Source organism: Lepisosteus oculatus, unplaced genomic scaffold (genome assembly GCF_040954835.1).
Source record: "Lepisosteus oculatus isolate fLepOcu1 unplaced genomic scaffold, fLepOcu1.hap2 HAP2_SCAFFOLD_64, whole genome shotgun sequence".
NCBI classification, from domain to species: Eukaryota; Metazoa; Chordata; class Actinopteri; order Semionotiformes; family Lepisosteidae; genus Lepisosteus; species Lepisosteus oculatus.
The window spans coordinates 350,627-375,709 of record NW_027168193.1 but is presented as its reverse complement, the minus strand read 5'-3'; the positions used below and the strand labels follow the sequence as shown (position 1 = coordinate 375,709).

At 43.6% G+C, this 25,083-nt stretch overlaps 6 non-coding genes across 6 annotated transcripts; 4 read left to right on the top strand and 2 right to left on the bottom strand.

The window, feature by feature from the left end:
* Window positions 1-1,928: 1,928 nt before the first annotated feature.
* On the top strand, window positions 1,929-2,000 carry trnag-ucc (transfer RNA glycine (anticodon UCC)). The gene has a single exon. It is a non-coding gene; the product is annotated as a tRNA-Gly (tRNA).
* Window positions 2,001-6,983: 4,983 nt separating this feature from the next.
* Window positions 6,984-7,100, top strand: LOC138232911 (U5 spliceosomal RNA). Its single transcript, XR_011187353.1, has one exon. It is a non-coding gene; the product is annotated as a U5 spliceosomal RNA (small nuclear RNA).
* Window positions 7,101-10,237: 3,137 nt separating this feature from the next.
* Window positions 10,238-10,319, top strand: trnas-cga (transfer RNA serine (anticodon CGA)). Its single transcript has one exon. It is a non-coding gene; the product is annotated as a tRNA-Ser (tRNA).
* A 2,203-nt stretch (window positions 10,320-12,522) lies between these two features.
* trnat-agu (transfer RNA threonine (anticodon AGU)) lies at window positions 12,523-12,596 on the bottom strand. Its single transcript has one exon. It is a non-coding gene; the product is annotated as a tRNA-Thr (tRNA).
* Window positions 12,597-12,970: 374 nt separating this feature from the next.
* Window positions 12,971-13,052, top strand: trnas-gcu (transfer RNA serine (anticodon GCU)). Its single transcript has one exon. It is a non-coding gene; the product is annotated as a tRNA-Ser (tRNA).
* Window positions 13,053-21,585: 8,533 nt separating this feature from the next.
* trnar-ucg (transfer RNA arginine (anticodon UCG)) lies at window positions 21,586-21,658 on the bottom strand. Its single transcript has one exon. It is a non-coding gene; the product is annotated as a tRNA-Arg (tRNA).
* Window positions 21,659-25,083: the final 3,425 nt, after the last annotated feature.

The following is a 25,083-nucleotide window of genomic DNA, read 5'->3' as shown; positions in this document are numbered from 1 at the left end:
GGGAGAAACCTCCTCCCGGCGCGCTGGGTGAGCGCTCCGGGCTGCTAGGTGGGCTGGCATGCAAGTGGGATCTAGTCTATTTTGCTTCCAGTACGGCAGCATCTGACTCCTTTTGCCTTTCCTGGCTGAGCTCATTTAAACTCTCAATTTCTTTTTCTTTTTCTTTCGAGCTCCCTTCCAGGTCTCTCCTAGCTACCTCAGCCGCAGTTTCTCTAGCAGACAAGTCATCTAATTTACCTAAAACTTCCCTGAGTCAGTCTTCACTTTCCTCATTTTTCACTCTCTTTTCTCTGATTATATCCAACAACTCGACTCGCTCCACCTTATATCTTTCTAGCGTTCCCTGAAGCTTTTGAAACTTTGTCAGCTCGGACAAAGACAGTTCCAGCTGTTTAGCTAGATTTAAGGTGAAACTCGATAGGACCAGAACTGCGTTCACAGACACTCCTGTGTTAAGCTGGTTCGCTACCTTAGCTACTAAATCTACTTGCAGCTTCTCAATATCATCAAAGTTCAACTTTTCGATACCACTCCAGTAACCAGGATTGTCGTCGCTAGAAATAGTACTTATAAGCGACTCCACTTCAGACATTTTAGCAGCCATTGTCATTACGTCAGAGAAACTTTAAGAGTATTACTTTTTTTTTTCTTTTTCCAAAATACAGTATGGAATCTAGACACCCGAGCAGATGGATTTCCAATCAGCACACGTTACACTAAACGCTAGAAAACAGGGGGATTTCTTTACGCAGTTATCAGCACACCCGGTATTCGCGTATAGAAGCCGCGGTGCTGTGCTGAACTTCAGTTATTCTGTGCGACTGATTCTCATTTCATTCTAAACTCACCCACCCAGGGACGCCATTAAATGTAATGGTTTGATGGGTTTACTGAGACAATTATTAATTGTAGCAGTAATCACAAGGTTGTTCGTTGGGGCTTTTAGAAAATCAATCGTCAGAACAACTAACAACGCACACACAGGGGTTCAATACACTAGATACATTTATTAATATAAATTGTGCACCAAACATATACTAGTCTGCCTGGATACGAGTGGCAGACCTTACTGTGAGGGTTATCAATATACAAGGTATATAATCCCGAAGAGATGCAAACACAAAGAGATACACAACAGAGAATATATGTCAATATATATCGTTCGGTTACCAAATCGCTAATCAGTGTTATTACCCACTGTTACTCTAAACTCGGAAGTAAATACATTACTCATGAATTAAATTGATAACAACTTGTGTTGAGGTACAATTAAATTCTCGAGATGCAATGTAGAACATGGGGTTTACTTATCCGCTGTGTATGGATTTGGAATTTCCCGGCACGAACACCAAACCAGCTGACAGGCTCTGTTGCAGCCTCTGTTCCAGCGGTTGTCCAATGGGCGTTGTCCCGGCGTCCTCTGGCTACCGGCCAACCAGTCAAGGTGCAGCTCGGAGTAGGACGGGCGGAGGAATCTGACTGCGGCGCGCAGGGCAGTCGTTGCTCCGAGGGGATCTACCAGCAGTCCGGCTGGCTGGTAGAAAGTCTCTATGCACAGAGTGTGACCGCGAGTCCTCACAAGTCACTCTTGTGCCTGGGAAGAAGCTGGTTCGTTCCCGGTCCAGCACTGCTTCTGAATAAGCTATTCAGGTTGTCGACGAGGGTCCAACTGTAGGGTCCAACTGTCCAACACAAACACAATCTGTGGCGTTTAGCGTGACAGTCTTGCAGGCATCGTGCTGTCTCACTGCAATACTATACCGCTGGAGGAAACAGTCCATCTGGCCATGAAACTCATTTGAACGTCTAGCTACAGCAACTAACAATATCATGATTTATTCAGGATGTGTGGAATCACCACGTCCCGGAGACAGCTTCCGAAATCGTGAGCATTCTCTGGTGGTGTCCTGCAGGGCACCTGTTGGCGTGCGTTGGTGATATAGTGGTGAGCATAGCTGCCTTCCAAGCAGTTAACCCGGGTTCGATTCCCGGCCAACGCAGTGGCGATTGGTTTCAAATGCTGTCATGAGCCTTGGATTGTGACTAGCAAAGCGCAGCCTTTTGAAAAACGGAATGCAAAACAGAATTGAAGGAGAATCTTACAGGGGATTCTGAGCGGTGTCTGCATACACGCAGTCCGATACGGGTGCTGAAAGCTTGAGCTACTCTCAATGTCATGCTGCCTTTCCCCGGAGTAAATCTGTTACATTGAAAGAATGCTTCTGGCAGGTTCAAAAAGCGACCCTTGTTAATTGGAGAAATCAATGATTTCGAATGAATTCTGTATGCGTTAAAAGACAGCTATACACAGAAAACATGCAGGACACTGCTCATGATGTTTCCCGAGCCGAAACACAGTGCGTTTTTCCAAGCCATCTGACAAAGCCCACCCACTGAAAACTGCAGCAGATCGTGTAAAGACGTTCAACTTTGTAACTACTGCACGCACAGGAAGCAGAATAAATTCCTCTTTTCCGGTTTTATTTATGCGAACCATAAATAAACCAAATAAACCAAGTTGCAAGAGGCCCGCACCCACAGCACAAATTGCGCAGCCTAGGCCACCTCCTCGCCCTGCACGCCACCGCCTCCTGCTGGGCCCACTCTTTCACACACTCACACGCCACACTAACACTCAAAAGTGTGGGCAAAACAAGAAAACGAGCGCACCGTTTCCTACACATCTGCAGTCACCGTTGCGCATTCGCAGCATGTCCCGGGATGCAATTCGGCCTCATTTGCATAACTCCAGACCGGCAGATCGCCACGCAAGCTCGCGACGTGCGCCTGCCACACACCGAACAAACCTTTTCAGCAATTTCCAAAAAACGGGCCTGCTCGCCTGCCCACAAGGCTCCATCTCTTACCTGCTCTCCAGAGCCTGCTGCCTTCTGTGCTTTTCTCTCGGCACCGCTGCAGCGCACACAACTCCTGCAGCGGGAGGGGGGGAGAAAGTTCCCGCGCTCCGCCGCAGGGAAGGCTCGCTCCGTGCGCACACGTCCTTTCGATGCCAGTCCAACAAGTGCTCCGCATTAGCTGCGTCGGGGCTCCGGGGTGTCGCACCTCACCTCACCTCACCTCGCACTGCCCCCTCCTTGAATGTCTGCCGCTGGGCATGCCCCACTCTCCTCCGCCTTATCTTATCGCGTGTGAGCACCGACAATGGCCACAATGCCGGGGAATGGCACCTGTAAATTAATTCTCTTCTCTTGCAGCCTGAGATCATGTCCTTCTTTTGGCTCCCTCCAGTTCTGATAAAAAATCTCACTCTTAGATTTGTTAATTTTTGCGGATGAAGCCAAAGAGAAACGATCACAGCACTGCAGAGCTCTGCTAATTGAGGCATTGTCAGAGAGGAGCAGGGTCATCCATGTATAGAGATGTCTTTACATCTCCTCCCCCACTTCCAGGCACTGGTATCCCATTAATGGCCTGATCCTGGCGCAAGGCACAGGCTAAGGGCTCCATAGCCAAAACGAATAACAAGGGGGATAATGGGCAGGCCTGCCTCACCTCTGAACAGACTTCAAAGGGGTGTGATCTATTGCCATTAACCATTACTCTGCTGTTGCTACCTGTGTACAGCAGGTTAATCCACTTTCTCATGATGGGGCAAAAATTCATGTGCTCAAGTACCAATGTTAAGTACTGCCGGTTTAGGCGGTCAAAGGCCTTTTCTAGGTCTACACCTAAAATGCACAGAGGGAGGGAGCGATCCTCTGAGTACAGACAGACATCCCTCAACAAGGCCAGGTTGTCGCTCATCAGGCGTCCTGCTATCCCACAAGTCTGTTCTTTCCCTACCAGTGAGGCCACTACATTTTGTAGGCGCAGGAAAAGGGCTTTGGACAGGAGCTTCGCTCGAATAGGAGCAGTAGCGGATCCTGAAGCAGATCCCAAAAGGTGCAATAAAATTCTTTAGGGAGCCCGTCAGCACCCGGAGTTTTCCTCTTCTGTAAGCTCTCCATAGCCTGTCTCAGCTCTTCTATTGTCAAATCCCTCTCAAGTACTTCCCTATCTTCTTCACTCAAAACGTTTTCTAGCTTTGAGGTAAAAAAATGAATTTCTTCATCCTTTACCTCTGTAGAGCTGTACAGTCTTGAGTAGAAGGCCTCGGTGCAGGAGAGGATTGCACTCGGCTCTGTTCTCTCTCGTCCCTCCTCATCAACTACACTTTCCATGACAGACTTGGAGCCTTCCACTTTCTTGAAAAAGAGGCGAGAACACTTCTCATTTTCTTCCAAGAACTGCACTCGACTACTTTCTTCGGCTATGCTCCGGATGTCCTTTTTTAAAAGGGTGATATCCTCGAGCACATCGAAGCCACTGTGCATCATCGTGTAGAGACGCTGCAGCTGCCTCTGTTTCCTGGCTAGCACTCCTCTCCGTCTGGCAGCAGCCTTCCTTCCCTCAGCCATGAAAAAGGCCTTTGTCCTCACCTTCACCTCCTCCCACCACTCTCCTACTGACCCGTACAGACACTGCAAGGACAGCCACTGTGATAGTTTCTCCTTGTAGCGGGATACTACCCCCTCGTTCTCTAGCAGCTTAGTGTTGAGTTTCCAGAGGCCTGGGCCAAAGACAGTCCCGCCCTTGAGTTCCACTCTACACCCTAAAGCCTGATGATCTGAGAAGAAGACAGGCTGAAGAGTGACCCCAACAACTTTCACTCTCTCTGAGACAAAGCAATAGTCAATTCTGGAGCTGCTATTCCTCCCTGACCATTTATATCCTGCTGTTGTGGGATATATACATCTATATGTGTCTGAGAGTTTAAAGTCTTGAACTAAGTTTTGCAGGGCCAGTGAGCTGGAATCCAATTTTATCGGAGAGCTAGACTGCCTGTCTGTGTGCTCTAAGATACAATTAAAATCCCCTCCCACTATCACGTCTGTGCTACTTAACAATAGGGGAGAGAGTGCCTTGAGTAGCTCCACCCTTCCTCCCACGTCAGTAGGACAATACACATTGATTAGCCGCAGGTTAACGGTCCCCCATTCCACATCCACACACAGCAACCTGCCATCTATGACCCTCTGAATACTTTTCAATTTGAAAGCCCATCCTTTGAAAAGAATGGCCACGCCAGAGGCTCTGTTGTTATTGTCCCCTGACCAAACAGAAGGCCCTTTATCCCACCTATCTTCAAAGCTTTTATACCTCTCTTGATAGGCTAAAGCACACTCCTGCAACATCAACACATCTCCCTCTCTCTGCTGGAGGTAATCAAAGACACACTGGCATTTAACTCTGTCATTGATACCTCTGGTGTTAAGAGAAATTATGTTTAGAGCCATATTACATAAGAAAGTGGAACCAGTCTTTACAAAACACATTTCTCTTCGGTCTCACCTGTTACCTTCTCTTTTTCTTTTTCTTCTTACCAATTTCCTGCCAGCCATCCTCTGAATGAGCCTTCATCAGGGTGGCAGCAGTAAAAGCGTTCACGGAGTCCATTTCAAGGAAGGGGGTAGAAGGAGGGGTGGAGGGGTTCCAGCTGTCCCTATCGCCATGCTCTCCTTCCTCCTCGCTCGGGGAGAAAACAGAGTCATTTTTCCTTTTCCTCAAGTCCAGCTCCTGGTAGCACTGAGGGGAAAGGGGTGCAGCCGATGCACCAGTCTCCTCTTCCCCCTCACCCACCAGCTGTTGCAGATCCTCCGTGACGGACTGGATGGAGGAGAGGAGGGCATCTGTAGCACTTGCAGAGTCTGAGAAAAGCAGCTCCGCTGAATCCTGGGTATCGTCGCTGGACCCGCTCCACCGGTGGGGGCCCCACAATGGCCCTCGTTCTGAGGAGCAGGAGTGGGGGAGGGGTCCTCGCTGTTCTCTGGGGTTTTCAAACCCTCGTGCTTGTCTGGTGCAGTCTGCGGTTGTGGGAGCGTAGTGGATTTCTCTTCCACCGGCCCCGGAGCCACAGCAGGACTGATCCTGGCTGGAGGCTGAGACTCTTTGTTCAACAAGGGTTCTTTGTTTGACTTGTTGTTTGCTTTGGCTTTTCGGGCCGGTTTGGCTGAAACAAGCACTGCCTCATCCTTTCTCATTTTGAGTTTATTGGCGTAGGCGTGAGGGCAGTTCTTAAAAACGTGTCCTTCCGAGCCACATAAATTGCACTTTGGCAGCATTGAACAGTCAAAGGCTAAATGTCCCTGTTTGCCACAGGTCTTGCAGCATTTCACAGTGCAGGACGATGCCAGGTGTCCCACAGCACCACAGCGCCGACGCACCTTTGGTTGTCCCACATAAAAAACATAGCCATTGCAGGCGCCCAGCCGGATTGTAGAGGGCAGGTGCCTTAAGCCTCCATTTACATTGTCCGGTAGCAAGCGAACCTCGAATGTCCTTGCTCCTGTTTTTATACCGTCAACATCTCTAACCTCAGTTCCATGGTGGACTGTGCAGTACTGCTTAAGCCAGGTGTGAATGTCCTCCGTCTTTGCCATTTCCGAGAACATAACAACATGCACCGTTTTCCTCTCTCTCTGTGTCAGAGGCTGCAAGTTGATCTTCTCAAGGGCAGGAACTTTCCCTCTTTTTGCCTCAAACACATCCACACATTGTTCAAACAGAGAATAGGTAGCAAAAACAACCTCAAATGCTTTCTGACCTGGGAGAGCGAAGATGAAATCCAAGTGCCGAGGTTCAAAGCCAAGTTCCTTCTGTAACACTTTTCTGCCTAACTGCATACGATCCATGAAGAGGTCATCCAAAAGCTCAAAACGTACAGCATTCTTGCGGGATCCAAAGGTTGCCATCTCAAACTGCAAAACAAACACTGCTTCCAGAAAACAAGAAAACAATCCAACTACACCAACTACAGGCTGATCAAGGTATCTCCCCTGCCAGGTAAGCCGAGAGCCGCAGGCGATGAGCCCGGAGCTGAACGGGCCCCACTGGCTCGTTTGTAAGGCCAGGTGCATTGCCAACCACGACCGGCAGGGCAGAGGGCTTGAAGGCGGCCTGGGCTCCTGCAGCTGTCCAGCCACGCACTCTGGTTTCTCTTCATCTCGTACAAATCTTTTGCCTTTTACTAAAGATTTCCATGGAGAGGAGCATGAATGAGTTCCATACAATTTTTGTGCTTCCCTGCCTTCGGGTGGGGCGCAGCTGGGCTGGTCAAAGAGAGAAAACAAAACCGCTCACAATCGCTCTTACAATGCAGTAAGTAGCACAGGCTACTTAGGGAGTAGGCTGATGTGTTTAAAAACAACCAGCGCCAGGCAGGAGTCAAACCTCCAAACTCCTAATCCATAGTCAGACACATTATCCATTGCACCACTGACCCTGGTGTGACATTGCAGGACTGTAACCCAGTGAGCTTAGCACTGCAACTAGTAAAATATTACCCCCGGTCCATTCTTTTCCAAAAGTGAGAAACACCTGTTTTCTACATTTTGTCTGTTTTAAAATCATATCTCTTTAAACCAAACCAAGAGTTTGTCTTTTGCACTGATATTCTGATTCATTTCGATTTCAAAGAAAAAAAAAACATTACCTTCCAAAGCATCATAAAATTGTCCCTTCCTCCAGACTCTACTTCTCTCTTGTAGTAGTACAGCAGACCTTTCCAGGTGAGCAGATCACAGAGTCCGAAATGAGCTTCCTCCATCAAGCAAAGTACCTGAACATGACTCTGTCATCATAAAAGCGCCCCTGTAATAAAGAAATTAAATCCGAAATCAAGAGGGCAGTTGCCTACTGAAGTTCAAGCAGTCATAAATTTTAACCTAGCAACACATTAAAGGCTGCATCTATACAAGTACGATTCTAGAAATGCTCACCAGATTACGTTTTAAGAAAGAACTGCGCCTCAGGTTCCGCCGAGATCTTAACTCGGATGGCAGGATTCAGAGTCTGGAGTGTGGAATGATGGCGCACGGAGGGTCCACATACTGTGGATCCCTCAGTGATCTTCCGCGTGTTCAAACCGCCAGCGTGTGACTCCCCTGTCCCCGTGACCTCATTGCTCTGCTCTCGCCTCTGTGCAGCTGTGCCCAACTCATGGTAAAGTGGAAAAAAATATGCCCTCAACGTGAGATTTACACTGGAGTGAGGATAGTTGTTACCTTCTTATCGTTGAAACGGATGTATGTGATATGGCGACTAGGTTCTTCTCCATTAGCAGGCTTAAGGTTAAAGAAAAAAACATTGCTGACTTCTTTTTTTTTTGCCAGCCGCGAGTGCTGATTAGCGAGGTTTGTATTTCATATTTTGCAAGTTGCATCCATTTTAAGAAAAACAAGTCGTTCAAGACAGGAAATGAATACTTGCATTTAATTAAGTCTAGACGTATGCGGTTGTCCATAATGACCAGTTCTGTTCGAGAACACAGAACAAAAAAAGGCACCACTGGGATTCAGACGCAGGATCTCTTGTTTACTAAACAGGCGCTTTAACCAACTAAGCCACGGCGCCCTGGGAGTGCTGTCTTTTTGCAGCCACTTGGACACACCACTCAGACACATCTGCATTCGGTGTGTGCTCCGCCTGCTCGCTGAGCAAGTTGCCACCTTTACATACAATAGCAACATCGACACCAAGAGAAAGGATGACAAATGGCTTTTATCTGGAACTTTTCATGTCCAAGGAGCTCAATGTGCTTTCTGTGTACAACAGGGCCACTGAACTCCACACTGGCCACTGAACCACAGTAGTGGCTTGCTGGCTTGACATCTCCCAAGGAAAATGTTGAAATCGCATGTGGAACAGGAAAATGACCCTCGAGTATGAGGGAAAAAAAAGAAAAAGATCAACTGGAGTGCCCCAACCCATGTCAGGACAGCCCAGTTTTGTTGACGAGGTGGCCGAGTGGTTAAGGCGATGGACTGCTAATCTATTGTGCTCTACACACATGGGGTCGAGTCCCATCCTTGTCGCTCTCCTTGTCTGACACTTGTGCCCGTTCGGTGTTGGCCCTCCTGTTCTTTGCTCCGGTACTAGAGCCGTACATTTTCTAGCGGTGGCTGAACATGGTATAGTAGCCTAACGTCGGTATCGAGCAGTGACAGTAACAGTATTTACATGCCCGTGCTGCCAAGTGGCTCTGGGTTGATACCGCGTTTTCACTTACTTGCAACGCAAACGGAGAAAGCGATTTTTGACAGTCTCTCGAGAGACTGCACTAGGTGTTTAGGGATAGACTTTGTCAGTTCCCCCTGGGATGATGGCCTCTCAAATAGTTTGTGATTCCTCTAGACGTTTATACAGTAGAAGCCTGCTTCGTGGCTTAAATCCAAGCTAATGTAACGAGTTAGAGGTCTGATGCAGAACTGCGAATTCAATGAACGGGAACAGTACAGTACATTGCACTGTATGTGTGAGGAAAGCTGCCCCCTTCTGTCCTTGTCGACCGAACAGAGGACTGTAAAGGATACCGCCAAGAAACTTTAGGATGCTGGTTGGAATACAGCTCCAAAGAAGCCCCTTTGGGTGTTATGTCATCAAAAAGTAAGAACAGCGACTCTCCCTTTGATCAAATGCGCAACAGAGCTGTTTTCCGTGGAGCAGGTTTCAGACCCGTAGACCTGTTTTATTTGTAGGGCAGGGCGCATTCCCAAATGCGAATCTCCTGTTTTAGAAATGCTTTGGGCGGCGTGAAGTGAAAATAAGAAATGGACTCCAGATGCACATGGAAGCAATCAAGTGTTTCATCCGAGCTGTTTCAAAGACTGCTCAAGAGCTTTCCTTTCACAGAGGCACAACGATTAATGATGGGGGTGCACCCTTCAATGCGCCTTACGACTCTAGGGAGTGATTGAGACGATTCGTAGCGTGTGCTAATTTCCCTCTATTTCCCGTGTTGCAGTGGTAGGATGACGTAAATTCCTGCTTCGACACGTAATGGCATTATAATCAAGTGCAAGAGCTGAGGGCTTTAGTTTTGTTTCGTTTTCCATGGCGTTTGTAAGCACGCAAATCAAAGGCAATTCCTGTGTCTAACAGGAATGTAAATGCTTTTGAAAGTGCAGTGTGGTGCAGCTTGTAAAATCCTTATCCACATTTGTGGTTTGTTGCTGTTTTTTTTGTCTGCCAAAACTGCATTTTGACATCCGGACGGGGAGACTTTATCATTTGAACGTGAAGCCAGCCTTAAACCCTCTGAGGCGTGTCTGTCTGCCGGCACGTATTTTGTCAAAGGTATTTATTTTTTTTTAACGGAGAGCGACTTTGAAAAGGTTTCCGCAGCCACGTCGCACTCCGTGTTAGATTAAAGGAGGAATGCGGCGATGGCGAACTCGCTGTAGTCGTGGCCGAGTGGTTAAGGCGATGGACTCGAAATCCGTTGGGGACTCCCCGCGCAGGTTTGAATCCTGCCGACTATGGCGTCTGCCGCACGTCTCCTTATGCCTGCGCGGCAAAGGCGAAGTGCCGCTTCTCCTTTCCTGGTACTATAAAAACGCTAAATCGCTTGGCCCCGCTGCCATGGAAATGAGTTCTTCAGATAACCACACATCTTGCGTTCGCACCTCTGGTGTTGTACTTATGCCTTTGAAAACCTAATGAATAAAACTGAAAGAACCGACACAATATATAGGTGCTCGTAAAGCACGCATTAAAGAACTGTTAACAGCAAGGGTTTCAGTGGGTTAACTGAGGAGAAGGCGTGATCGCTAATTGTTGACATTGTATTTGGTGTTAGAAACATTCTTACTGTGCATGACGTGGAACAAATGTAGCCACAGAAATTGCATCACGCTTTCATGTATGCTATTGCAGACACCAACGTTGCCTAGATAGAAAACCGAAATAGCCGTGGGTTTGCTTGCTGGTCTGAAGGATCTCTCTTCAAATCTCTATCATTTGTCAATGGAAGTAAAAGGCGCTGCAATCTCATACGTTCAGAATTAAACCCGCAGCTGTTGTTCGACTTTATTTCTTGACTAATTACAACTTAGTGTCGCAAGAGCAGTTACATAAACTTGTCTGGTATATTTGAACACAAATGCCGTTCTTCAATTAAAACTAACAGTACATTGTCAGGGACATTCAGTTCTATACAAACAAGAGACAGACAAGAGAATATTTCTACCTTTCATGTGGACTACGTGTTGACTTAATGATCGGAATAATTGAAAAGTTCGGGTTCATAGCCGATGCAGTGCGTGCTAATTAGAACAACAGCAACGCTGAGCTCTCAGCACCGTACTGAGCCCAGGTGATTTCCTAAAGCTGTCAGGTGCAGTTCATTTACATGAAGGAAATCTCTTACTGAGTACGATTACAATGCAGTAAGTAGCACAGACTACTTAGGGGAGTAGCCCGATGCGTTTAAAAACGACCCGAGCCAGGCAGGAGTCAAACTTACAATCTCCTGATTCGTAGTCAAACGCGTTATCTATTGCGCCACTGGCCATCGTGTGACATTGCAGGACTGCAACCCGGTGAGCTCAGCACTGCAACTAGTAAACTATTACCCCCGGTCCATTCTTTACCAAAAGTGAGAAACACCTGTTTTCTACATTTTGTCTGTTTTAAAACCATATTTCTTTAAACCAAACCAAGAGTTTGTCTTTTGCACTGATATTCTGATTCATTTCGATTTCAAAGAAAAAAAAACCTACCTTCCAAAGCATCATAAAATTGTCCCTTCTTCCAGACTCTACTTCTCTCTTTTAGTAGTACAGCAGACCTTTCCAGGTGAGCAGATCACAGAGTCCGAAATGAGCTTCCTCCATCAAGCAAAGTACCTGAACATGACTCTGTCTTCATAAAAGCGCCCCTGTAATAAAGAAATTGAATCTGAAATCAAGAGGGCAGTTACCTACTGAAATACAAGAAGTCATCAATTTTAACCTAGCAACACATTAAAGGCTGCATCTATACAAGTACGATTCTAGAAATGCTCACCAGATTACGTTTTAAGAAGGAACTGCGCCTCAGGTTCCGCCGAGATCTTAACTCGGATGGCAGGATTCAGAGTCCGGAGTGCGGACTGATGGCGCACGGAGGGTCCATATACTGTGGATCCCTCAGTGATCTTCCGCGTATTCAAACCGCCAGCATGTGACTCCCCTGTCCCAGTGACCTCATTGCTCTGCTCTCTCCTCTGTGCAGCCGAGCCCGATTCACGGTAAAGTGAAAAAAAAGATGCCTTCAACGTGAGATTTACTCTGGAGCAAGGATAGATGTTACCTTTTTATCATTGAACAGGATGTATGTGATGTGGCGACTAGGTTCAATTTTGTATCCTCTTTAAAAGATTAAGAACTGGGGTGAGCGTGATTTACCACCCTTTCAGCTAAGAACCCGACGTGCGCACCGTTTAAGCTGCATAGACTCGGTTGTTTAACTCTTCTCCATTAGCAGGGTTAAGGTTAAAGAAAAAAAACATTGCTGACTTCTTTTTTTTTTTGCCAGCCGCTAGCACTGATTAGCAAGGTTTGTATTTCATGTTTTGCAAGTTGCATCCATTTTAAGAAAAACAAGTCGCGTTAAAGACAGGAAATGAATACTTGCATTTAATTAGGTCTAGCTGTAGGCGGTTGTCCATAATGACCAGTTCTGTTCGAGAACACAGAACAAAAAAGGCACCGCTGGGATTCGGACCCAGGATCTCCTGTTTACTAGACAGGCGCTTTAACCAACTAAGCCACGGCGCCCTGGGAGTGCTGTCGTTTTGCAGCCACTTGGACACACCACTCAGACACATCTGCATTCGGTGTGTGCTCCGCCTGTTCGCTGAGCAAGTTGCCACCTTTACATACAATAGCAACATCGACACCAAGAGAAAGGATGACAAATGGCTTTTATCTGGAACTTTTCATGTCCAAGGAGCTCAATGTGCATTCTGTGTACAACAGGGCCACTGAACTCCACAATGGCCACTGAACCAGTGGCTTGCTGGCTTGACATCTCCCAAGGAAAATGTTGAAATCGCATGTGGAACAGGAAAATGACCCTCGAGTACGAGGGAAAAAAAAGAAAAAGATCATCTGGAGCGCTGCAACCCATGTCTGGACAGCCCAGTTTCCTAGACGAGGTGGCCGAGTGGTTAAGGCGATGGACTGCTAATCCATTGTACTCTGCACGCATGGGTTCGAGTCCCATTCTCGTCACTCTCCATGTGTGCCCGTGTGCCTTTGGCCCTCCTGTTGTTTGCTCCAGTACTAGAGCCGTACATTTCCTAGTGGTGGCTGAACATGGTATAGTAGGCTAACGTCAGTATCGAGCAGTGACAGTAACAGTATTTACGTGCCGCTGCTGCCAAGTGGCTCTGGTTTGAGACCGCGTTTTCACTTACTTGCAACGCAAACGGAGAAAGCGATTTTTGACAGTCTCTCGAGAGATTGCGCTAGGTGTTTAGGGATAGACTTTGTCAGTTCCCCTGGGATGATGGCCTCTCAAATAGTTTGTGATTTCTCTAGACGTTTATAGACTAGAAGCCTGCTTCATGGCTTAAATCCAAGCTAAGGAAACGAGTTAGAGGTCTGATGCAGAACTGCGAATTCAATGAACGGGAACACTACAGTACATTGCACTGTGTGTGTGAGGAAAGCTGCCCCCTTCTGTCCCTTGTCGACCGAACAGAGGACTGTAAAGGATACCGCCAAGAAACTTTAGGATGCTGGTTGGAATCCAGCTCCAAAGAAGCCCCTTTGGGTGTTATGTCATCAAAAAGTAAGAACAGCGAATCTCCCTTTGATCAAAAGCGCAACAGAACTGTTTTCCGTGGAGCAGGTTTCAGACCCGTAGACCTGTTTTATTCGTAGGGCAGGGCGCATTCCCAAACACGAATCTCCTGTTTTAGAAATGCTTTGGGCGGCGTGAAGTGAAAATAAGAAATGGGCTCCAGATGCACATGGAAGCAATCAAGTGTTTCATCCGAGCTGTTTCAAAGACTGCTCAAGAGCTTTCCTTTCACAGAGGCGCAACGATTAATGATGGGTGTGCACCCTTCAATGCGCCTTACGACTCTAGGGAGTGATTGAGACATACGTAGCGTGTGCTCATTTCCCTCTATTCCCCGTATTGCAGTGGTAGGATGACATAAATTCCTGCTTCGACACGTAACGGCATTATAATCAAGTGCAGGAGCTGAGGGCTTTAGTTTTGTTTCGTTTTCCATGGCGTTCGTAAGCGCGCAAATCAAAGGCAATTCCTGCGTCTAACAGGAATGTAAATGCTTTGGAAAGTGCAGTGTGGTGCAGCTTGTAAAATCCTTGTCCACATTTGTGGTTTGTTGATGTTTTTTCTGTCTGCCAAAGTTCCATTTTGACATCCGGACGGGGAGACTTTATCATTTGAACGTGAAGCCAGCCTTAAACCCTCTGAGGCATGTCTGTCTGCCGGCACGTATTTTGTCAAAGGTATTTATTTTTTTTTAACGGAGAGCGACTTTGAAAAAGTTTCCGCAGCCACCTCGCACTCTGTGTTAGATTATAGGAGGAATGCGGCGGGGGTGAGCTTGCTGTAGTCGTGGCCGTGTGTTTAAGGCGATGGACTTGAAATCCGTTGCGAACTCCCTGCACAGGTTTGAATCCTGCCGACTATGGCGTCTGCCACACGTATCCTTGTGCCTCCCCGGCAAAGGCGAAGTGCCGCTTCTCCATTCCTGGTACTATAAATACGCTGAATCACTTGGCCCTGCTGCCATGGAAATGAGTTCTTCAGATAACCACACATCTTACGTTCGCGCCTCTGGTGCTCTACTTATGCCTTTGAAAACCTAATGAATAAAGCTGAAAGAACTGACACATTATGTAGGTGTTCTTAAAGCACGCAGTAAAGAACTGTTAACAGCAAGGGTTTCAGTGGGTTAACTGAGGAGAAGGCGTGATCGCTAATTGTTGACTTTTTATTTGGTGTTAGAAACACTCTTACTGTGCATGACGTGCAACAAATGTAGCCACAGAAATTGCATCACGCTTTCATGTATGCTATTGCAGACACCAACGTTGCCTAGATAGAAAACCGAAATAGCCGTGGGTTTGCTTGCTGGTCTGAAGGATCTCTCTTCGAATTGCTATCATTTGTCAATGGAAGTAAAAGGCGCTGCACAGAGAGGACCACTGTCGTGAGGCCGGTTAGCTCAGTTGGTTAGAGCATGGTGCTAATAACGTCAAAGTCGTGGGTTCGAGCCCCTTACTGGCCAGGTCCTTTTCTCCTCTCTTACCAAAGCTGTTAGGTTCCTTTCCGTGGTGAGATGGGTTGTCATGCAACGCTGCCACATAGTGCCGACAGACAATTAAATGACAAAAATGAAGAGAGTTAAAGCAGCTGGAGAGGTTCACTTACAACTTTTGAGCTGACACAGTTTTGGAAAATGTTTCCTTCACGCTGCACTGTACCATATAGGCAGCCAAGTGTCTCCAAAACAAAACAGAATTGACAGTCATATAATGTCCATTAACCCCGGTTTTAAACGCAGCATCATGTCTGCCATCATAAGAATATGAGTCCAATATTTTAGAATATAGTCAGAATGAATTCTAACCTTACCTGTGGTGTCTTTGATCCCTTTTGCTCAATGCATGGTGTACGTACTGAATACATGTGTCTTGAGAATGAGGAATGGGCCCCTGAGACAGTCATTTGCCTGTTTCACAAATGATCGTATTTTACTAGAGATTCTGTTTGGGATTCAGATGTGCATTCAGACAGCAATCCCTTTCAAGAAATGATACGTTCTGGATGAGGTCAAAGGTGCTGGAACACTGTATTTAGGATGTGTTTGCAGTGATTGTGTGTCTCCTGCTTCAACGCAGTGATATATAGATGTGCTCCTGTAATTTATTGGTACAAGCCCAGGGCAGTAAGCAGTCTGAGGATTTATTTCCAGACGGCATAGAACAGTGAAGCAGTGAAGTAGTGCAACACACTGGATCATTATATTATTAGAATCTATTCTACTTAAATTATTACATTATACACAACTTGAGTTCATTTTAAAAATTAAAAGGTAATGAAAGGAATGCATTTTCATGAGAAAGATAATACCGATTTTTCATGTGATAATCTTCCTTATATCATGTCGTGCATCATTTGGACACTTTGTGGGCTTGAAATACAAAGAAAATCATGTTCTATGGTACAAGACAAATACAAAACTTAAGTTTTTATTTTAATTAGATTTGTTTATTAAGCATAAGCAATCATTTATTACATTAATATATGTGAAAATGACATTTTAGCACCATAATATTACATACAGGTCTCTAGCTTCAACACAGTGATATATGCTCAGTGATTTATTGGTACATGCCCAGGGCAATAATCAGAATTAGTATTTATTTCCATACGGGCTACAGGTAGTGTTGTGAAATACTTCAACACACTGGATCGCAGATTTAGACCCCCTGCACTCTTACTCCTTAAAAACCAAAGAAATGAAGATATGTAGCAATCACATTGTAACAGGGGTGACAGTGACTTAATGCTTATACTAGTGGACTTCTGGTACCTTTAGGGTACGGTGTTCCCTGAAGGGCTCTCAAACCCCGCATTTCAGATGCCTAGCTGTATCGCTGATGTGTTGCACCTCAGAATCACTTTTAAACCTTACCTCTGGTATCTTTAATCCCTATTGCTCAACGCATGGTGAAAGTATTGCATAAATGTGTCTGAAAATGAGCAATGGGCACCTGAGAAACTCATTTGCCTGTTTCACAAATGATCATATTTGACTAGAGATTCTGTTTGGGATTCAGTTGTGCATTCTGACAGCAATCTCTTTCAAAAAATGATTTTACCTTATCGCAGCTTTGCCCTTCTTGCCTCTTTGGACAATATCTCCATCTTGTGGTCGTTGTTGGTAATGTCTAGACAATATCTCCATCTTGTGGTCGTTGTTGGTAATGTTTTCTTATGCCCTTTTTTATTTCAATTCTCTATTAGTTGATTCTAGAATCTCTACAATAGAGTTGAAAACATCAGTTTTATAGCAGACAATATGACATTATTTATAGTCCAATTAGAAATTTATTACCCTGTTTTTAACATAATAACAAATTAAAATTGATTAAAACTAAGTTTGGAACACCAGGGAACATAAAAAATGATTTTTAGGAAAACCATGAGGTTCTCTGTGTCCGATGCCTGAAAGGGGAGAAAGCTAGAATCCTTTGATTTTTCAAAATTTGAAAATAAACATTATATAACAACAGCTTTCATTCCTAGGAGTGAAAAACAACCATTTTTGAAGACATATTAGTTTCTAAAACACTACAATAAAGTTAAAAACATCCATTTTATATCACATTATTTTTTGTGAAATAATTAAATTGGCTTATTTCTCTCGCATTAAATTGGCTACAAATGCAAGAATTCAACCAGATATTCTTGTAAAATGTATAGTGTTGCATTGCAGTTAGTTAATGTAGTTAGTCCATAGTCAGCAATCTAAACTTTATTGTTAAGCTTTAATGATTGATGTTGTACCAGTAACCTTTAGAAATACTATAGTACTTCACAAATGCTTTGTGTGTTTGGAAATCTTTTGAGTAAAAGCCTTATAAAAATAGGTTTAGTTTTTACAGGATATCACAAAGAAGTAGGATGGTATAATTCTTATAATTGCTTAGTGATTGTATTTGGAAGATTATGCACTAAACAGACTTCAGGGATGCCAGTGGATCATTGTGCTATTTGGAATTATTCCAAAAATCAAGTGACCTATTTGCTGAAGTATTTTTAGTATTATTTATTTAGTATTAATAAAGAATAGATTTATTAAAGTCATGCGATGTGCAAGCGGGATATGTAAAATAATTGAAAATAAAGTTTTTTATTATTGTTATAGAGAAACATGATCAGATTTTCCCTGGTTCAGAAAAAAGACGGTTAAAATCTGTAATCTTTCCACTTGTATGTCATCAGACATTAACGAGTACAACCCCCCTCTTTGCCGGAGTGCTGGCTGTGACGAATTAAACCAATTTCACAGGTATTTTCAAAGTAGGAAGTACAGTGTTAACTAGTAGATGGCCTCCTCAATGAAATCGCTTCAACATGCTAATGCGTTGGTGTAACAGTCCGGGCGTGGCAAGCTTCCAATGTCAACTCGACTCGATTGGAAGACAATGAACGTATTTTAGCCCTAAATGAATTAATAGCAAACATGGTTTACATAAAAGACATTTTTCCAAGAAAGTTCATAATAATACGATCTATAGTTGAAATCTGAGCCTAAATATAAAGAAAAAAACATTTTCAGAGAGCAATCACGCTGTGTTTATGTAGAAAAAGCGATTAGGTTTATGAGCAATCTAATTACCTATTCGCTTAAAACGCTATATAAAATAAAGTTTATTTAAAGATGAATGATAAGTGTCGCAGTTTAAATAATTTTCATAGTAGGGCTAGGATAGATTCCAAGTGCATTTTTGCAATTTACGTTGCATTGTCCAATGTGATGTTGTAATACAGTTTAGAATACAGTAAGTCTAAACTGTATCAGCTTTATTTATGGGTTGCAATTTAGAAAAAGTCAAAAACCGCACTCAAAATGCAATTTAGAGCTTTCTGGCAAGAGGAGACACCCAAATTATAATGTAACATGCCACTGTTTGTGCATGAACAAAGTTATACTGCAATTTTCCTTAGATACGCGATTAAAAAAAATATTTTTTTTGAATCCCCGGCCGAACACATTCCATAAGAATCAGCGCTTTTATACAGTATATCGCCTTTAAACACATATATTTAAACACGCGTTTACGATTTAAATCAAAACGCAATTCAAATCAATATAAATGTTTATTTTGTAACGCATAGGTGACTATTCATTGTTATTAAAAAGACGTAAATTCGATCATGTTGTGATATTTAGAAATATAAATTTGTTTTGATGCGAGTGAGGTTTTATTTAATCTCTGACCAAGGGAAATGTTTCATTTTTTCAAAGAAATGTTTGTTAAAAATTAAAGTCATAGTTCCATGAGATTCAACCACAGACCATGTGACATAGGAGTCAGGAACCTAACCCACAGCACCACCAGCGCAGACACATGCTGAGGGCTGAAAAAGCACTACAGAAACATTATCGACTATAAAATAATGTAATTAGGCACAGAAGAAGTTTACAGCACAGTACAATAATAAATGCTGACCATGACTTTAGAAGCATAAATTACCTTACACTCAATTTAAACACAAGCTGTCTTTAGCCCTCTAAGCTGGTTCATACAGAAATGTAGAGAACCAGGCTCAGAAAAACACAGCTTCATTAGCGAATACATATGCAGAACAACTAGAGAAGATGTTTTACAGAGGATGGATTTTTAGAAACATCCCATCAGTGACATCACTGAAGTCAACTCCTAGGTAACTGTCGTGTGGATAGTTTCACAAGAATCAGACAAAGGTTTAAGCATCGCTTATTTTAGATAAAACTGCAAAAAAACAACAACAACCCATAATGTACTTCTTTGCGGCTCTGTTTGCCCAAATCATATATTCACAACCTGAAATTAGAAAATAATATTACGTAACCAAAAACCGCAATATGGAAACAGAACCTGTGTAATTGTTGACAGATGATGTACTCGTAACATTTTTACAAGACGAACTACAACATTTAAAAAATGACTTGTATGTACTTGATATCTCTAATCAATCCACTGCACTGCATTAAAACAAAACGAAAACTAAAACGCCCTGGGCATACCGTTTCGCGCTTCTTATCAGTTGCTCAAAAGCAATTTGACCGTATGAAATGCATAATATAAACCTAGAAACATATACGTGAGGAGTATTTACGTAGTATCGGTGTCAAGACATACCTCTCAAATACTGTAAATCAAGTTAAAAATATCTCAAGACCGATTCTGGTCATAATGAAACCATGTTTCGTGTATGTTTTCTTTAAAGTACCGAGACCAGCCATATACTGTATGTTTATGTTCCAAAATTAATATCGTTTATGGCCTTCACACGTGTTCCAGTATGCTGCTATTCTTTTTATGCTCAGGCACTAAGATTTCCCTTCAGTGGTAAAATTCCATATAAATATTCAATACTTAAACGGGCACAGTTAAGACATTAAATATACATATACATATACATATACAAACTGTATACAGTACAGTTTGCATACGGTAATATGTTTATGTTCCTAAATCAACCTCTTTTATGAGCATGTGAAAGGCATGGTGAATCGATTCTCAAAAATTACTGTACTTTGCATGATTGGAAAAAAATGCGTGATTGCGAAATGCTGTGGTGTTACTTTTACAAAGACGGGCAATGAAAAAAATAATGTGGACCAGGGCAATACTTTGAGTTTACAGCTTGTCCAAGTTCATTTATTATTAATACTATTAGTAATATCTTCATTAAAGACTTTGATGGCTACAGCTCAAACATGAGAAGTTGAGCTTTATTAGCTCCACCTTGCGGAAATTCCGGATACTATTATTTTGCTAGCGGTATTTACCGGTAACTCGCGGTATTTACCGGTAACTTGTGGTAGACTGCGTACAGCGTACGCCCGCGCATTTTGAATGGCTGCATCTGTAGCAATCATATTGTAGCAGACACTCAATTGCCTGTTTCACAAATGATCATATTTTACTAGAGATTCTGTTTGGGATACGGATGTGCATTCTGACAGCAATCTCTTACAAAAAATGATTTTACCTTATCGCGGCTTTGCCCTTCTTGCCTCTTTGGACAATATCTCCATCTTGTGGTCGTTGTTGGTAATGTCTAGACAATATCTGCATCTTGTGGTCGTTGTTGGTAATGTCTTCTTATAGATAGATACTTTATTGATCCCGTGAGGGAAATTGCAGTGCAACAGCAGCTTAACACACACAACACAGCCACAGTGTAACAATTATATAATAATAGTACAATACTGTATATATACTGTATATATATATATGAAACAGAAATAGAAACAGAAACAGGAATCGCTTACTCACCTGGAGAATCTCTGTAGGAATATCTAGCATTTATCAATGGAAATAAAAGCTGCTTTAATACAGTGCATGTTCAAACTCAAACCCTCAGCTGCTGTTCTTGTTTGTTTTGGGACAAATTGCAACTGAGCATCGCATGAGCCGTTACGTACCCTTATCTGTTAGGGAATTTCAAGGGAGGAGTTAGGTCAGAATGGGTAGGCTGCAAAACAACAAGTAAAGATTTATTCCGAGATGAAACGTTGTGGCGGTTTTCTTATCTTTTCAACATGGACTAAACTTTTACGTGTTCCTTATATGCTATATATGTATATATTAGCACCAATGTCGTTCTTAAAAACTAACATGAAATTGTCAGGGACATTCACCTATATACAAAGACGAGACAGACAAAGTAATAATTCTATATTAACGTGGCCTACATATTGACGCAATGATCGAACTAAGTGACGTGTTCTGATTCAGATCCCCTGCAGTTCATGCCAATTAGAACAATAGCAATGCTGAGTCCTCCCCACCCTACTGAGCACAAATTCAGCTGCTCTCCAGTTCTGTTCTGCATGTTTTTTCATTGCAATTGAGCTCGGAGCTGGAGATGATCTCCATACAGTTCTGTGTTAACTAGCCCGCACTTGCGTGCTAATTTACGGGTTGTGGCAGATGCTTTTCTATAGTTCATATACATGACGGCAACCTGTTACCGAGGAACCTGAGAGGTTTAAAAGCCTCACGAACCAGGCAGGACTCGAACCTACAATCTTCTGATCCGAAGTCAGACGCGTAATCCATTACGCCACTGGCCCATAGAACATGTGTTTGCATTCCACCACAGAGAGCTCTACACTGCTACCAGTAGTACACTTCCCCATCTAAATTTTCACAGCAAGAAACTTGTGTTTCCTACTATTTTTATCAGGTTTAAAATATCATCTCCTTAAAACAGAAAAAGTGTTGGTGTGTCGTGCTGAAATTCTGATTGATTTTGAATTCAAAGAAAAAAGGTTTTCTTCCAAAACACCGTGAAATTGTCACATCTTGCAGACAATAGGTGTATTCCATGTTGAAAAGAGAAGAAAGAAAACCATGGAGCCTTTTACAGGTGTGAGGCTTCTTCAGGTGTGAGAAGACCTCACGGCCGAAACGCTGTGTTTCCGTTCTTCTCTTTTCAGCATGCAATAAACCTATTACTTGTTCCTTTGCAGCCGAGGCATGCTGACGTAGCTACCCAGCTGAACATCTTGCAGACTCTACAGTACTTCTCTCCTGTAGAAGTAAAGCAGGGCTTGCTGGGTGAGCTTTTGCTCCGGTAAATTAGGTCACGTGTCATGTTAAATCACTTCTTCTAAACACAACATTTGCTGGTGCTAGCTTTCCCCATGAAAAGAGACATTTCCCTTACAGTACATGACATATCGTTTTTATTCTATCAATAAGTATAGAAATAAAACAAAAGAAAAAATGTTGTCGCCAAAGAATGCACAGCTCTGTCGCCTTGGGGAGGTGTCAAGGGCATTGAGCTCCTTGGACATGAGAAGTGCCCGATAAATGCCATTTCTCATCATTTCTCTTGGCGTCAGTTCTGCTATTAAATGGGACGGAGGCAACGGGCTCAGAGAGCAGATTAAGTGCACACCGAACGCAGATGTGTCCAAGTGTCTGTAAAAGCACGGTGCTCTGCTGGCGCTGTTCCCTAGTGGCTTAAAGTGCCTGCCTAGTAAGCAGGCGATCCTGGGTCTGAATACCAGCGGTGCCTCTCTCCGTGTCTTGTTGTGCCGCATATCTCATTTCAGACAAACATGTACAGCTTGGTTCAGTTTAATGCAAGAATTCATTTCCTTTCTGGAATAACTTGTTTTTGAAGAAATCCATACAGCTTGTGAAAGATGAAATCCATTTCTTGGTTGTCAGTGGAAAAAGATTGCCGGCTGCAAGAAGTGCAAGTGATTGTTTTCTTTGACCATAAACCTGCAAATGTAGGGCGCACAAAAGACTGTCAGACTCTGTGGTGCTGAAAAGTTGGTGGTTCAAGCCCCTCCAGTATGCGTGTCTCAGTTTTTCCAATGTAAACATCATCACCATTGCTAAAGAAGATGGCGCAGAAGGCTCCACAGCCGAAACGTTGTGCTTCTTTTCTTCTCTTTTCAGCATGGAGTAAACCTTTGCTTTATCCTTTGCAGCCTAAGCATGCTGACGCAGCTACCTTTCTCTTAACACGCCTCAATCATTATTCACCAAAACGATCAGCAGAATAAGTCGCCTTTGTGGTGATGTCACTCCTCTGCTTCACAAATGTCCTTAGTGACGGGCCATTTCTTTCTGCCATTTTTCCGGAGCGGTTATTGATTGCTCCATCATTTCCCTCTTACTTTCCATCACTAGATTGAAAAAAAAAACAGAAACAGGCTGACAGGACGACAATCAAATTGCAAAAACTCATCAAAGCACTCGATAGAGTATTTGAATCCACAAGTAGCTACGAGCAACTTTGTCCTGGCTTGCATGAAAGTCGGAAAATGTCAAAAAGAAAAAGATGGTGGCTTTTTCATATTCGTTCTTTTATTTTTAGTTCGTTGCTTCTTCTGTCCATTGTCCTCCTGCCTGGCTCTTAACCTGTGACTGTTTGAACGCACACAGTAGACTTTCATGCAGGGGATTTGTCCTGAGCCTCTGTGAAAGACCCACCCACCCCCATAAATAACTGCTCTAGAAACACATGAATGCAAAACTAAACCACAGCTTAAAGAGGAGCTTGTCATGACCGCCAGGCAGTTAAGACCAACTCTTAAGCAATCTAAACAGCACCAGCAGCGGGTGATTATTAACAAACGCCGCCGCACGAGTTTACCCACCTGCACACACTCCACCGTGCGGTACGCAGTGCTATTTTTACCATCTTTATCTGCTTCCCGCTGGTATTGAGTCTACTCCTTGAGAGCTCTACCTGGCGTTTTTTCCATTACCTCGTTTATTCTGGATATTGGACTCCCCTTCTAACTTTTCGACTTTGGACCTCGCCTCTCACCTCGGACTGTTTGCCACCAGTGTTCTCCCTGGATTACGACTTACCTTACGCCTCTTGACCAAGAAACAAAGCAAAGCAGAGCAAAACAAAACAAAATGAACAAACGAAAACCCTCACGTCCCGCACTTGCATATAACGCCGTTACGTGCCCGAGCGGTATTTTACGTCATCCTAGCACTGCACCCCGGGGCGTACGGTATATGGGAACGAGCACACGGCACGAATCGTCTCGAATCTCGAATCACTCCCTACAGCTGTAAGGCACCTTGAAGCATGCACCCCCAACATTCTTCTTTGCGCATCTGTGTAAGGTAAACTCTTGAGCAAACTCTGAACCAGCTCTAAGGAAACTAATCCGATTAGACGTTACTTTGACTCATCTTTTAAGGGACCCTTGTTAATTGGAGAAATCAATGATTTCGAATGAATTCTGTATGCGTTAAAAGACAGCTATACACAGAAAACATGCAGGACACTTCTCATGATGTTTCCCGAGCCGAAACACAGTGCGTTTTTCCAAGCCATCTGACAAAGCCCGCCCACTGAAAACTGCAGCAAATCGTGTAAAGACGTTCAACTTTGTAACTACTGCACGCACAGGAAGCAGAATAAATTCCTCTTTTCAAACTGTCAAAGGTTTACTTTGCGAACACTGCAGGACATCGCACAATCTCTTTTGAACGGGGACAAACGATTTCTTATGGGGCACAGTAAGTACAGACGTTTAAAAAGCTCCACTCATGCCGACGATGCAGCATGAAGAAGCGCAACCTAACGTTTGCATTCCTAGCAAATTCCTTTTATTTTTTGATAAATAAAGACAGTCTTGTTTAACAAACAACACACACAACATTTTACATTGTCAATTCAATTCAAATCAATGTATTTCTATATAGCGCCTTTCACAACAAGGTTGTCCCAAGGCACTTAACAATGCAAGTTGTTAAGAGCCTTGTGTCTAATATGCCGCCTAGGTAACGTGCTGTCTCTTTGAGGCAAATGTTTAAATCCTCTGAGTTAAGTGCTGAAGTTATAGTAGTCCTATCAGTATTGTTGCCTCCGATCAACAGATCCTCAGTTTTCTCAGAGTTGAGTAACAAAAAGTTTTCACACATCCAAGTATTTCCTTCCTTAATGCATTTAACTAAACTGATAATAGAAGAGTTGTCGTTTGGTGTAAACAAAATGTTTATTTGAGTGTCATCA